We start from the raw sequence: 14,543 nt of genomic DNA on the forward strand, positions 1-14,543 counted from the left end.
GCATAATTTCAAGTGGTCTCTTGAGACTGTTGCAGTTGTCTTACCTCCGTCTTTACTGATCAGGCAGGTTCTGCTGTTATCAAATCTAGAATTTAACACAGTGTAGGGTTCTCTTTCCCACTGGTCATCGAGCTTGTGACCTCTTCTTTTCCGCTTGAGCACGATTTCTCCAGGTGCCAAGGGTTCTGCTGCTGCATGCTTATTATACTAGCCTTCTTGCTTTTCCCTTACTCTGTTTAGACTGTCTTTGACACAGGCCTGTACTCTCCTGTACTGCTCTTGTCGAGTTGTGTCCCAGTCTTCAGTGGACACATCTGCATCAGGTTCTACCACTCCGAGGTCCAGGTCCAGGTCCATGGGCAACTTTCTTGCGCTCATGAGGTACGCTGGGGTACAATTAGTAGAACTCACAGGTATGTGATTGTACAGATCTACCAGGTCAGGTAGTTTGTCTGGCAACTGGTTCCTTTCTTCCAAGGATAAGGTTTTCAGCAGGTCTATGACGATGTTGTTCATTTTCTAGCACAAACCTTTGGTTTGAGGGTGATACGGTGTAGTCCGGATCTTCTTGCACCCATACAGATGACAGAATTCTTTAAACAGCTCGGCTTCAAAGGCAGGGCCTTGATCTGTCAGCACCTTGTCCGGGTATCCATGGGGCCTGCAGAAGTATGCTTGGAACGTTCTTGCTGCAGTTTCTGCTATCAGATCTTTGACAGGGGCTACCACCAGGAACCAGGAATAGTGATCCACCATGGTCAGGGCATAGGAATAGCCTGACCTGACCTGCTGGGTGACAACTTGACGTGATCCAGAGCGACAATCTCCAAGGGTCGAGTTGTTTTGATGGGCTGCAGGGGTGCTTTCTGGCTGCCGTAGTCCTTCCTTCTGAGGCTACAGGGCCCACAATTCCGGCACCACCTTTCTATGGAGCTCCGCATTCCAACCAAATAAAACCGGTCTTTCAGCAGGGTTTCCAGTTTCTTCCAGCCAAAGTGACCTGCTTGATTGTGGTAGGCCTCTAACACCATCTGGATGTCTGTCCTGGGTACTACAATCTGCCACACCATTTCATGGGTTCTGGGGTTGACATACCTTCTGCACAGCTTCTCTCTGTAGATGAACAGCCGGCTTCTCTCATTCCACAGTTGCTTAGCTTGTGGAGGAGCATCCTTCTCCAGGTGAGAACCTTCTTGGGTTATCAGTAGTGTTGAGCGAGCACTAAAATGCTCGGGTGCTCGAAGCTCGGGCCGAGCTCGCCGTGATACTCGGGTGCTCGACCCGAGCAACAAGCCCAATGTTAGTCTATGGGAGACTCGAGCATTTTTGCGGTGGCACCCCGGGCAGTCTTTTAAAAGCCTAACAAGTGCCCAAAACGATAGTGACAGTGCTCAAATGACATGGAGACAGCATGGGGATCGCCCCAGGAAGCATTTCTGACCCCTAGGTCACTGCTGTCAACAACGTGGTCAGAGGTATTAAGCCACTTTTACGGGATCACAATAAAACGTTCAAAAACGAAAGTGAAACTTTTTTCCTGTGAAATATGTTAAGGAACATCCTTTCCAGGGAAAAGACTTGTGTATAAGTTAAAATAAATGACCAAAAACAAAAATACTCCTCCACACCTTCGGCTATGTTCACAAGTAGCATTTTTTATGCGTTTTTGCACTTTTGTATTGCTTTCAACTATGACAAATGCATTCACCGTGAAATGTCATTTTAACATTTTACAACCTTATCTGGCCATGTGCTGTGTGACACATGCATAAAGTGCTGAAAAGACAAGGGAACAGCATGGGGAAGACCCCTGGAAGCATCTCTGACTCCCAGGTCACTGTCTAAAAGTGTGCCCATCATAAGTGATCCTTACCGCATCAGAAGATGCAGACTTGCAACTATCCCCATGCAAGTTCTAGTCCCAGGGCAGTGTTCAATTGTACCTCCCCCATTTCTTGCAATAAAAGCTCAAGTATGCAGCCTGCCACCCACCCACCCCCAGGCTGCAATACCATACTGCTTGCTTGCTTGAACTTGAAATTGGGCCTTTTAGGCATGTGGAGGTGGAATCTGGCCACCACGTCATGGCTGTGTTGGCGGCCTGGAATCCATACTCAGTCCCCAGCCACCCGGCGGCCGGGTGTCCATACTCGGTCCCCAGCCGCCCCGCGGCCGGGTGTCCACACACGGTCCCCAGCCGCCTGGGGGCAGCCGGGTGTCCATAAACGGTCCCCAGCCGCCCCTATTTCTCCTTGGAACATCCCCCCACACACTTTTCTTAGCCCGGCCTGCTTTAGGCAGCATTGGACGAGCCCACCAGAGAACCAAACTACTCCCGTGGGCCCTGACTTCTCCATCGGTGGAGTTGAGAGTGCCAAGGTGAGGAGCATGATGATGATGACAGAAGTTAGCATCTGCTATGTTTTCTTTTAATGCAAGTGTAAGTGTGCAGCCTGCCACCCACCCACCCCCAGACTGCAATTCCATACTGCTAGCTTGCACTTGAAATGGGGCCTTTTAGTTTGGAGGAGGCCGAAGCTGGCCACTACCACATGGCTGCTTCGGCAGCGAGGTATCCATACTCAGTCCCCAGCCGCCCATATTTGTCCTGGTGTGCCTTTTACATAAGATTAAGCGCGTATACCAAAACATTACCTGTGCCCTCCCCAGTGCATTTAGTGGGAAGGAGAGCCTATTCCGCTGTAGTGTGTGCATGCCAAAACCCTGTTCATGGTACATGCGAAGATGCCTCCCACCTTGCACCTGTCATTGCAGACTTGCAACTATCCCCATTCAAGTCCTTGTCCCAGGGCAGTGTTCAATTGTACCTCTCCCATTCCTTGCAATGCAAGCGCAAGTATGCAGCCTGCCACCCACCCACCCCCAGGCTGCAATACCATACTGCTTGCTTGATTGCACTTTAAATTGGGCCTTTTAGGCATGTGGAGGCGGAATCTGGCCACCACGCCATGGCTGTGTCGACGGCCTGGTATCCATACTCAGTCCCCAGCCGCCTGGTGGCCGGGTGTCCCCGCTTGCTCCCCAGCCTCCAGGGGGTGGCCGGGTGTCCATACTCGGTCCCCAGCCACCCCTATTTGTCCCGGTAACCTTTCCCACACTTTTCTTAGCCTGGCCTGCTTTAGGGCAGCATTGGCCGAGCCCACCGGACTATCAGACTCCTCCGGTGGGCCCTGGCTTCTCCATCAGGGGAGTTCAGAGTGCCAAGGTGAGGAGCATGATGAGGATGATAGAAGTTAGCATCTGCTTTGTTTTGTTGTAATGCAAGCGCATGTATGTAGTAGCAGCTAGGCCTGAGGTGGTCAGCGTTTTGGCGCATATCCTACCTCCTCCGAGGATTGCTGGATGTTTTCCTGCTACTATCCAAGTTCTATGACTCCCGTTAAAACAAAGCTTCAGGTGATAAATGATGGATGAGGTAGTGGCAAAGGAGAAAGAGCAGGAGGAACAGGGACCATTCACATCAATATCAGGCCAGTCAACCAGATATGTCTTGTAGGATATGTTTCTGTAACAAAAGGAGCGGTTCGGCTACACAGTTATAGGGCATACAGTGAGTGCAATGCCTACCAAAAATTTCGAGCCACTCCAATGCCCCTTGGAAATGACATGGAGGTCAGAGGGCATTAACTAAACCTTTTTTTCCATTTATAGCAACTGGGTCTCCCGTGCACTGTTGGCCTAAGCAGTGAATGGAAGGCTTTCCAAAAATTATGAGGAACTGCAATGCCCCTTACAAGAGCCATGTTTGGCACCCCAGGGGTCTGGTCACCACAGTAATAGAGATATTACGTCGGAGAGCAAGTGGGAGGTTTCCTGGTCAGGATCCCTTAAACATGCAACATCCTCCTGCCCCAGTCCTGGGAGGGGAGAATTCTGCCCTTATAAACTGGATCTGGGGCGGGGTTGAGTGAGTCAGAGAACAGTCAGAGTCAGAGTGAGAGCAAGGGAAAGTAACAGCAAGGAGCTCTGTAGGAGCTAGGAGCTAAAGACCAGAGGCTGGAAGCTGAGCAGAGCTCGCCCTGGCAGAAGACAATAGGAACCGGACACAGGAGTCCGAAGCTGTGAGGACTTATATATCCAGCAACAGAAACCAGCCGGCAGGGGATTTCAGGTCCTCTGGCCATAGAAGCCCGGTGGCTCAGTCACAAGCAAGGGACCAGCACCGCCGTCGTGGAGCAGAGGCTAACAGAAGGCCCCAAGTCACCAGCCATATGGGTGAGCACTACACGGTACACTCAGGGACGTGGGCTACTTCTACCCGCTTACAGCAAGGTAGCCAGGAAGAGTGCAGACAGACGGGGAGGCCTACAACTCCACCTGGCCAGGGGAACTCCTGCTTGCTCACAGACTGACCAGGCCTCTTATGTTAGCCAGTACTCCCGGGAGGGTCTACCTTATAATCATCAGTAAAGACCCTGAACTGCACTGCAAAGACTCTGAGTCGTTCCTGCTGCACTCGTGCACCAACACCCCCATCATCCACACTCACTGCCCTGAGGCTATACTCCTCCCGAGGGGAGTTATCCCATTCTATGCTGCGCACACAACACCAGCCTCAGCGGTCTGCCTCGCAGCGGTGGTACTCCCTGACCGCAATCCACGGGTGGCGCAGTCGGACAATTAACCTCAAAACTTAAGAAAGACTGCCACTGGTTTGACCAGCCTGAGCCACGGGACCGGGTCACTGCCACGGAGATCCGGCACCAGGTATCCCACACACGTGTACACACGGCCCAGGGGGCGCGTCACATGCAGTACAGCATATTACAAACATAAGCCCCATTATTGGGGAGTGGGTGTCCCATGGTATTTGCTTATGCTTTCCAAGCAAAAGCTGCCAAAAATTAGGACGGAGCAACTTGCAATGCCCCTTACAAGAGCCATGCAGTACAGCATATTACAAACATAAGTCCCATTATTGGGGAGTGGGTGTCCCATAGTATTTGCTTATGCTTTCCCAGCAAAAGCTGCCAAAAATTAGGACGGAGCAACTTGCAATGCCCCTTACAAGAGCCATGCAGTACAGCATATTACAAACATAAGTCCCATTATTGGGGAGTGGGTGTCCCATGGTATTTGCTTATGCTTTCCAAGCAAAAGCTGCCAAAAATTAGGACGGAGCAACTTGCAATGCCCCTTACAAGAGCCATGCAGTACAGTATATTACAAACATAAGTCCCATTATTGGGGAGTGGGTGTCCCATAGTATTTGCTTATGCTTTCCAAGCAAAAGCTGCCAAAAATTAAGACGGAGCAACTTGCAATGCCCCTTACAAGAGCCATGCAGTACAGCATATTACAAACATAAGTCCCATTATTGGGAAGTGGGTGTCCCATGGTATTTGCTTATGCTTTCCAAGCAAAAGCTGCCAAAAATTAGGACGGAGCAACTTGCAATGCCCCTTACAAGAGCCATGCAGTACAGCATATTACAAACATAAGTCCCATTATTGGGGAGTGGGTGTCCCATAGTATTTGCTTATGCCTTGCAAGCAAAAGCTGCCAAAAATTAGGACGGAGCAACTTGCAATGCCCCTTACAAGAGCCATGCAGTACAGCATATTACAAACATAAGTCCCATTATTGGGGAGTGGGTATCCCATTGTATTTGCTTATGCTTTCCAAGCAAAAGCTGCCAAAAATTAGGACGGAGCAACTTGCAATGCCCCTTACAAGAGCCATGCAGTACAGCATATTACAAACATAAGTCCCATTATTGGGGAGTGGGTGTCCCATAGTATTTGCTTATGCCTTGCAAGCAAAAGCTACCAAAAATTAGGACGGAGCAACTTGCAATGCCCCTAACAAGAGCCATGCAGTACAGCATATTACAAACATAAGCCCCATTATTGGGGAGTGGGTGTCCCATGGTATTTGCTTATGCTTTCCAAGCAAAAGCTGCCAAAAATTAGGACGGAGCAACTTGCAATGCCCCTTACAAGAGCCATGCAGTACAGCATATTACAAACATAAGTCCCATTATTGGGGAGTGGGTGTCCCATAGTATTTGCTTATGCTTTCCCAGCAAAAGCTGCCAAAAATTAGGACGGAGCAACTTGCAATGCCCCTTACAAGAGCCATGCAGTACAGCATATTACAAACATAAGTCCCATTATTGGGGAGTGGGTGTCCCATGGTATTTGCTTATGCTTTCCAAGCAAAAGCTGCCAAAAATTAGGACGGAGCAACTTGCAATGCCCCTTACAAGAGCCATGCAGTACAGTATATTACAAACATAAGTCCCATTATTGGGGAGTGGGTGTCCCATAGTATTTGCTTATGCTTTCCAAGCAAAAGCTGCCAAAAATTAAGACGGAGCAACTTGCAATGCCCCTTACAAGAGCCATGCAGTACAGCATATTACAAACATAAGTCCCATTATTGGGGAGTGGGTGTCCCATGGTATTTGCTTATGCTTTCCAAGCAAAAGCTGCCAAAAATTAGGACGGAGAAACTTGCAATGCCCCTTACAAGAGCCATGCAGTACAGCATATTACAAACATAAGTCCCATTATTGGGGAGTGGGTGTCCCATAGTATTTGCTTATGCTTTCCCAGCAAAAGCTGCCAAAAATTAGGACGGAGCAACTTGCAATGCCCCTTACAAGAGCCATGCAGTACAGCATATTACAAACATAAGTCCCATTATTGGGGAGTGGGTGTCCCATGATATTTGCTTATGCTTTCCAAGCAAAAGCTGCGAAAAATTAGGACGGAGCAACTTGCAATGCCCCTTACAAGAGCCATGCAGTACAGCATATTACAAACATAAGTCCCATTATTGGGGAGTGGGTGTCCCATAGTATTTGCTTATGCCTTGCAAGCAAAAGCTGCCAAAAATTAGGACGGAGCAACTTGCAATGCCCCTTACAAGAGCCATGCAGTACAGCATATTACAAACATAAGTCTCATTATTGGGGAGTGGGTGTCCCATGGTATTTGCTTATGCTTTCCAAGCAAAAGCTGCCAAAAATTAGGACGGAGCAACTTGCAATGCCCCTTACAAGAGCCATGCAGTACAGCATATTACAAACATAAGTCCCATTATTGGGGAGTGGGTGTCCCATAGTATTTGCTTATGCCTTGCAAGCAAAATCTGCCAAAAATTAGGACGGAGCAACTTGCAATGCCCCTTACAAGAGCCATGCAGTACAGCATATTACAAACATAAGTCCCATTATTGGGGAGTGGGTGTCCCATAGTATTTGCTTATGCTTTCCAAGCAAAAGCTGCCAAAAATTAGGATGGAGCAACTTGCAATGCCCCTTACAAGAGCCATGCAGTACAGCATATTACAAACATAAGTCCCATTATTGGGGAGTGGGTGTCCCATAGTATTTGCTTATGCTTTCCAAGCAAAAGCTGCCAAAAATTAGGACGAAGCAACTTGCAATGCCCCTTACAAGAGCCATGCAGTACAGCATATTACAAACATAAGTCCCATTATTGGGGCGTGGGTGTCCCATAGTATTTGCTTATGCTTTCCAAGCAAAAGCTGCCAAAAATTATGACGGAGCAACTTGCAATGCCCCTTACAAGAGCCATGCAGTACAGCATATTACAAACATAAGTCCCATTATTGGGGAGTGGGTGTCCCATAGTATTTGCTTATGCCTTGCAAGCAAAAGCTGCCAAAAATAAGGACGGAGGAACTTGCAATGCTGGCACCCTGGTGGTATAGTGGTGGTGGAGGCTGAGGATAAGGAGAAGAAGATAAAACAGCCGAAACGAGGAAGCGTATACCCATGTGTGGGTGTGAAGCGGTGCATGTGAATACACCTCCCGAAATAACACAGTGGATTTGACTTTATGTTACTCTGCTGTCATTTGGTGGTGATGAGAAGTCTGGCCCAATCCAGCCCTTGTTCATTTTGATAAGGGTCAGCTTGTCAGCATTGTCAGTTGACAGGCGAGTGCGCTTATCAGTTATAATTCCCCCAGCGGCACTAAAAACATGCTCCGATAACACGCTAGCGGCAGGGCAGGCCAGGACCTCCAAGGCGTACAGAGCGAGTTCATTCCAAGAGTCCAGCTTGGATACCCAATAATTAAAAGGCACAGAGGAATCACGGAGGACGCTGGTACGATCGGCAAGGTACTCCCTCACCATCTTTTGAAACTTTCCACTCCTTGTGAGAGTACCCCGCGCCTCAGGGCCTGTAAGCTGGGCGGGTGTCAGAAAACTGTCCCAGAACGTTGACAGTGTTCCCCTGCCTCTGCTGGATTGGAGTTGCATCTCTCTCGCCTGTACGCCTTGGTTGGGCAACGAACTGTGACCTCTGCCGCTAGCGTGTTCAGATGGGAATTTTTTTAAGAGTTCTGCAGCAAGGGCCTTCTGGTACTGCCCCATTTTTGTAGACCTCTCCACCTCAGGAATAAGAGAGTGAAAGTTCTCCTTGTAGCGGGGGTCTACAAGTGTCACCAACCAGTAATGACTGTCACCCAACATTTTGACAACGCGAGGGTCACGGTTAAGGCAGCGTAACATAAAGTCAGCCATGCGTGCCAGACTGGTAACGGGCAAGGTTTCCGTGTCCTCACCAAGATGACGACTGACCATGCTCTCCTCCTCCTCCTCCTCTTCCCCCCCCCCCCGTCCTCAGGCCACCCACGCTGAACCGACGGTATGACACTTGTACAGGTACTACCGTCTACAACGCATGATAGCAGCTCCTGTTCTTCCTCCTCCTCCTCCTCCTCTCCCTCATTGTCCCCCAATGCACATTGGAATGAGATGAGGCTGGGCTGTGTGTAATCGCCCGCTACGGCTTCTTGATCCATCTCATCATACTCTGGCTGCAATGCCTCCTCTTTAATTCTCTGCAGAGAGCGTTGCAAAAGACAGACAAGTGGGATGCTGACACTAATGATGGCGTCATCGCCACTCACCATCTTGGTGGCCTCCTCAAAGTTTGTCAGGATGGTACAAATGTCAGACATCCAGGTCCACTCCTGAGGTCTTATGTGTGGAGTCTGACCTGAATATCGACGGCCTTGTTGCAGCTGGTACTCCACAACTGCTCTCTTCTGCTCACAAATCCTTTGCAACATGTGGAGGGTAGAGTTCCAGCATGTGGGGACATCACACACCAGTCGGTGTGCCGGAAGCTGCAAACGCTGCTGCAACACAGCAAGGGCGGCGGAAGCTGTAGCCGACTTGCGAAAATGAGCTGACAGGCGGCGTACTTTCACGAGCAGATTTGGCAACTCGGGGTACGATTTAAGAAACCGCTGAACCACGAGGTTAAGCACATGAGCCAGGCATGGTACGTGTGTGATCTCACCTCGCCTCAGAGCCGCCACCAGGTTAAGGCCATTGTCACACACGACCATGCCGGGATGTAGGTTCAGCGGTCTCAGCCACAGATCTGCCTGCTCTTTCACAGCTGTCCACAACTCACAAGCAGTGTGAGGTTTATCACCTAAGCTTATGAGTTTCAGCACAGCCTGTTGCCGCTTGGCGGAGGCAGTACTGCAATGCTTCCAGCTTGTAACTGATGTGGTGATATCTGAGATGGAGGCTGAACATGAGGAGGAGGAGGAGGATGCGCAGGAGCTGTACACTGTGGGGGCAACTCTGACTGACATAGGGCCCGCAATCCTCGGTGTGGGGAGGATGTGTTCCATCCCAAGGTCCGACTGGGTCCCGGCTTCCACTATGTTTACCCAGTGTGCTGTCAGAGAGATGTACCGTCCCTGGCCACAAGCACTTGTCCACGTGTCCGTTGTCAGGTGGACTCTCCCAGTAACTGCGTTGTTGAGGGCACGGCAGATGCTTTGGGACACGTGCTTGTGTAGTGCGGGGATGGCACACCGGGCAAAATAGTGTCGGCTGGGGACCGAGTACCGAGGGACGGCCACCGCCATAAGATTGCGGAAGGATTCCGTCTCCACCAGCCTAAAAGGCAGCATTTCCAATGCAAGCAGTCGTGAAATGTGCGAATTTAGGACTGTGGCCTGTGGGGCGTTAGCTGTGAATTTCCGCTTTCGTTCAAAGGTCTGGGATATGGACAATTGAACGCTGCGGTGGGACGTGGACGTGGACGTTGATGCTGTTTCTTGAGAAACTGCCATAACAAGTGAAGACTGAGAGGAGGGGGCATTTTTACATGCAGTATGGACAGGGGATTGCCTTGCACACACAACAGGGGGTTCTATTGCATGCACAACAGTGGAAGAAGCAGTGGTGACACCCGCTGACACTTGTCGTGGACCCTGGGTTTCGCCCCACAAAGTCGGGTGCTTTGCTGCCATGTGCCTGATCATGCTGGTGGTGGTCAGGCTGGTAGTTTTGTCACCCCTGCTGATGCTGGCATGGCAGGTGGAACATATGGCCTTTTTGGGGTTATCAGCAGAGTCTTTAAAAAAATTCCAGACTCTGGAAGACCTACCGCTTGTACTGGCAACGTCCCTCGTGTTGGTGTTACGGGGAACGGTTGCCTGCCTTCTGTCTGCGGCCACCACACTGCTTCTTCCTGCCTGTTGGGGTACTCTGCCTCCCTCCCCCTGTGTGCTGCTGGCCTCACTCTGCATGTCCTCCTTCCACGTTGGGTCAGTTACTAGATCATCCACCACCTCCTCCTCTTCCACTTGCGCACCACGATCCTCCTCCTCACTTCCTGGCAATTGTGTCTCGTCATCGTCCACCTCTTGTGACAGATTGCCAACGTCGACTTCCTGTGGCCGTGGCTGTTCAAATATTTGGGCATCGCAACATGGGATCTCCTCTGCCACCACTTCAAGCGTATCAGGCGAGGGGCCCAAATATGGAAATGGACCAGTGAACAGCTCTTCAGAGTGTCCAAGTGTGGGATCACTTGCTGTCTGACGACACTCGGCATGGTGGGAGAAAGGAGCATCAGGGTGAGGAGGAGTATGCGGTCGAGACTCACGGCTACTAAGAGTTGACCGTGTGGAAGACAGACCGGAGGTGGTGGTGCCCAGGTAACTGGAAGTATTGTCTGCTATCCAATTAATAACCTGTTCACACTGATCAGTTCTCAATACTGGTGTTGTTCTGTGCTTCCCTAGTAATTCGGTCAAGAAGTGGGAGCGAGAAGATGTGGCTGTTGGTTGTGGCACATTTTCACCTTGGCCACGGCGCCGTCCTCTGCACGAACCATCACAGAACGTCCACTTCCACGTCCCTTGCCACGCGCCTTGCCCATTATAAATGAAGTAAAATAGCCTACACTTGCACTATCAATGGAAAAAGGGTAATAAAGAGTAGATTAGAACCGTGGCAGAGGAAAACCACAGTTATTGTTTACTGGGGTATACCACACTTTTTTAAATAGAGATATTTGCGGCTGATCAGTGAGCGACACACTCAAACTGCTTTTTTTTTAGATACCAAAGGCCCAAAACTGGATAGTACAGCGATTTGACCCGTGGAACTGCGAAACCACACTGGGATGTCGGGCCTACACAAGACTATTTTCAACAGATATATTTTTGTGTCACAACAGTTAGGAGACACTACTGTTTTTCTTTACGGAAAAAACTACCAAAATATGAATAATAGAGATTTTTTTACCGTGGAACAGCAAAACCACAGTTATAATTTACTGGTGTATACCAGGCTTTTTAAAATATATATATATTTGCGGCTGAACAGTGAGCGACACACTCAAACTGTTTTATTTAGATACAAATGGCCCAAAAGTGGATAATACAGAGGTTTGTACCGTGGAACTGCAAAACCACACTTGTATTTCTTGGGCCTACACCAGACTATTTTCAACAGATATATTTGTGTCTGAAAAATCAGGGAGACACTATTATTATTTTTATACAGCAAAAAATGCCAAAAACAGGATAATAGAGATGTTTTACCGTGGAACATCAAAACCACAGTAATAATTTACTGGTGTATACCAGGCTTTTTAAAATATACATATATTTGCGGCTGAACAGTGAGCGACACACTCAAACAGTTTTTTTTAGATACAAATGGCCCAAAAGTGGATAATACAGAGGTTTGTACCGTGGAACTGCAAAACCACACTTGTATTTCTCGGGCCTACACCAGACTATTTTCAACAGATATATTTGTGTCTGAAAAATCAGGGAGACACTATTTTTTTTTTTTTTACAACAAAAAATGCAAAAAGCAGGATAATAGAGATTTTTTACCATGGAACAGCAAAAGCACACTTCTGGCCTACACCAGACTATTTTCAACAGATATATTTGTGTCTGAAAAATCAGGGAGACACTATTATTATTTTTATACAGCAAAAAATGCCAAAAACAGGATAATAGAGATGTTTTACCGTGGAACATCAAAACCACAGTAATAATTTACTGGTGTATACCAGGCTTTTTAAAATATATATATATATTTGCGGCTGAGCGACACACTCAAACTGTTTTTTTTAGATACAAATGACCCATAGAACTGCAAAACCACACTTCTGTTTCTCTGGCCTACACCAGACTATTTTCAACAGATATATTTGTGTCTGAAAAATCAGAGGCACACTTTTTTTTTGGGGGGGACGGGACACCAAAAGGTTAATAAGATGGGTATTTGTACATTGTGAAGGAGGAAAAAAAAAAAGAGGATTTTGATAAAAAAAAAGGATTTTTCCTGGCCCCCGGGACCTGGAGCTAAGTCCAGCAATTTCAGCAACAGGAGCAGCACACAGGACTGTAATGCAGCGTTTGCTGGTATAACCACTGCGTCTCCTATACAGCCTGCCTGCCTGCCTGCCTGATATACCTGGGATGGATATTAGTCCTGAGAAGGACTGTTTGTTTGATCTGGCAGCCTTTACAGACCCTACACTATCTATTTTGCAGGATATATCTCTCCCTAAATCAGCAGCGCTGTCCCTACACTGTCTGATCCGGAGCGACTGTGTCCAAGATGGCGGCACCCGGTTTTAAATACTCGAGGTGACGCTGTGCGGCCAGCCAATCACTGTAATGCCCACAAACAACATGGCTGCGGCATTACAGTGACTGGCTGGCAATCCCTGCATGTTCATTGGCTCTGTAAAGAGCGCCAAACATGCAGGGCGGAGACCCGAGCTCCCGCCCGAGTAACCCGGAAATGCTCGGTGCTCGCCGAACATCCCGAATAGCGTGATGCTCGGGCGAGTACCGAGCAGTGTCGAGCATGTTCGCTCAACACTAGTCCTTACATTTCCAGGAGGGATTACAGAGGAAGTGCGTATAGTAAAGTTCTTACATTTCCATGAGGAATTAAAAAGGAAGCGCACAAAGTACAGTCGTTACATTTCCAGGAGTATTTACAGAGGAAGTGCAAAAAGTAAAGTTCTTACATTTCCAGGAGGGATTACAGAGGAAGGGCATAAAGTAAAGTTCTTACATTTCCAGGAGGGATTACAGAGGAAGTGCATAAACTAAAGCTCTTACATTTCCAGGAGGAATTACAGAGGAAATGCACAACGTTCTTACATTTCCAGGAGGGATTACAGAGGAAGTGCACAAAGTAGATTTCTTACATTTCCAGGAGGGATTACAGAGGAAGTGCATAAAGTAAAGTTCTTACATTTCCAGGAGGGATTACAGAGGAAGGGCATAAAGTAAAGTTCTTACATTTTCAGGAGGGATTACAGAGGAAGGGCATAAAGTAAAGTTCTTACATTTCCAGGAGGGATTACAGAGGAAGTGCACAAAGTAGATTTCTTACATTTCCAGGAGGGATTACAGTGTAAGTGCATAAAGTAAAGTTCTTACAATTCCAGGAGGGATTACAGAGGAAGTGCATAAAGTAAAGTTCTTACATTTCCAGGGGGGATTACAGAGGAAGTGCATAAAGTAAAGTTCTTACATTTCCAGGAGTAATTAAAGAGGAAGTGCACAAAGTAGAGTCCTTACATTTCCAGGAGGATTTACAGAGGAAGTGCACAAAGTAAAGTTCTTACATTTCCAGGAGGGATTACAGAGGAAGTGCATATAGTAAAGTTCTTACATTTCCATGAGGAATTAAAGAGGAAGTGCAGAAAGTAGAGTCCTTACATTTCCAGGAGGGATTACAGAGGAAGTGCACAAAGTAGAGTCCTTACATTTCCAGGAGGGATTACAGGGGATGTGCACAAAGTAGAGATCTTACATTTCCAGGAGTATTTACAGAGGAAGTGCAAAAAGTAAAGTTCTTACATTTCCAGGAGGGATTACAGAGGAAATGCATAAAGTAAAGTTCTCACATTTCCATGAGGAATTAAAGAGGAAATGCACAAAGTAGAGTTCTTACATTTCCAGGAGGGATTACAGAGGAAGTGCATAAAGTAGAGTTCTTACATTTCCAGGAGGGATTACAGAGGAAGTGCAAAAAGTAAAGTTCTTACATTTCCAGGAGGGATTACAGAGGAAGTGCATAAAGTAAAGTTCTTACATTTCCAGGGGGAATTAAAGAGGAAGTGCAGAAAGTGGAGTCCTTACATTTCCAGGAGGGATTACAGGGGATGTGCACAAAGTAGAGTTCTTACATTTCCAGGAGGATTTACAGAGGAAGTGCAAAAAGTAAAATTCTTACATTTCCAGGAGGGATTA

The sequence above is a fragment of the Phyllobates terribilis genome, unplaced genomic scaffold (assembly GCF_046119375.1).
Source record: "Phyllobates terribilis strain yellow unplaced genomic scaffold, ASM4611937v1 Scaffold_76__1_contigs__length_6945272, whole genome shotgun sequence".
Classification (NCBI taxonomy): Eukaryota; Metazoa; Chordata; class Amphibia; order Anura; family Dendrobatidae; genus Phyllobates; species Phyllobates terribilis.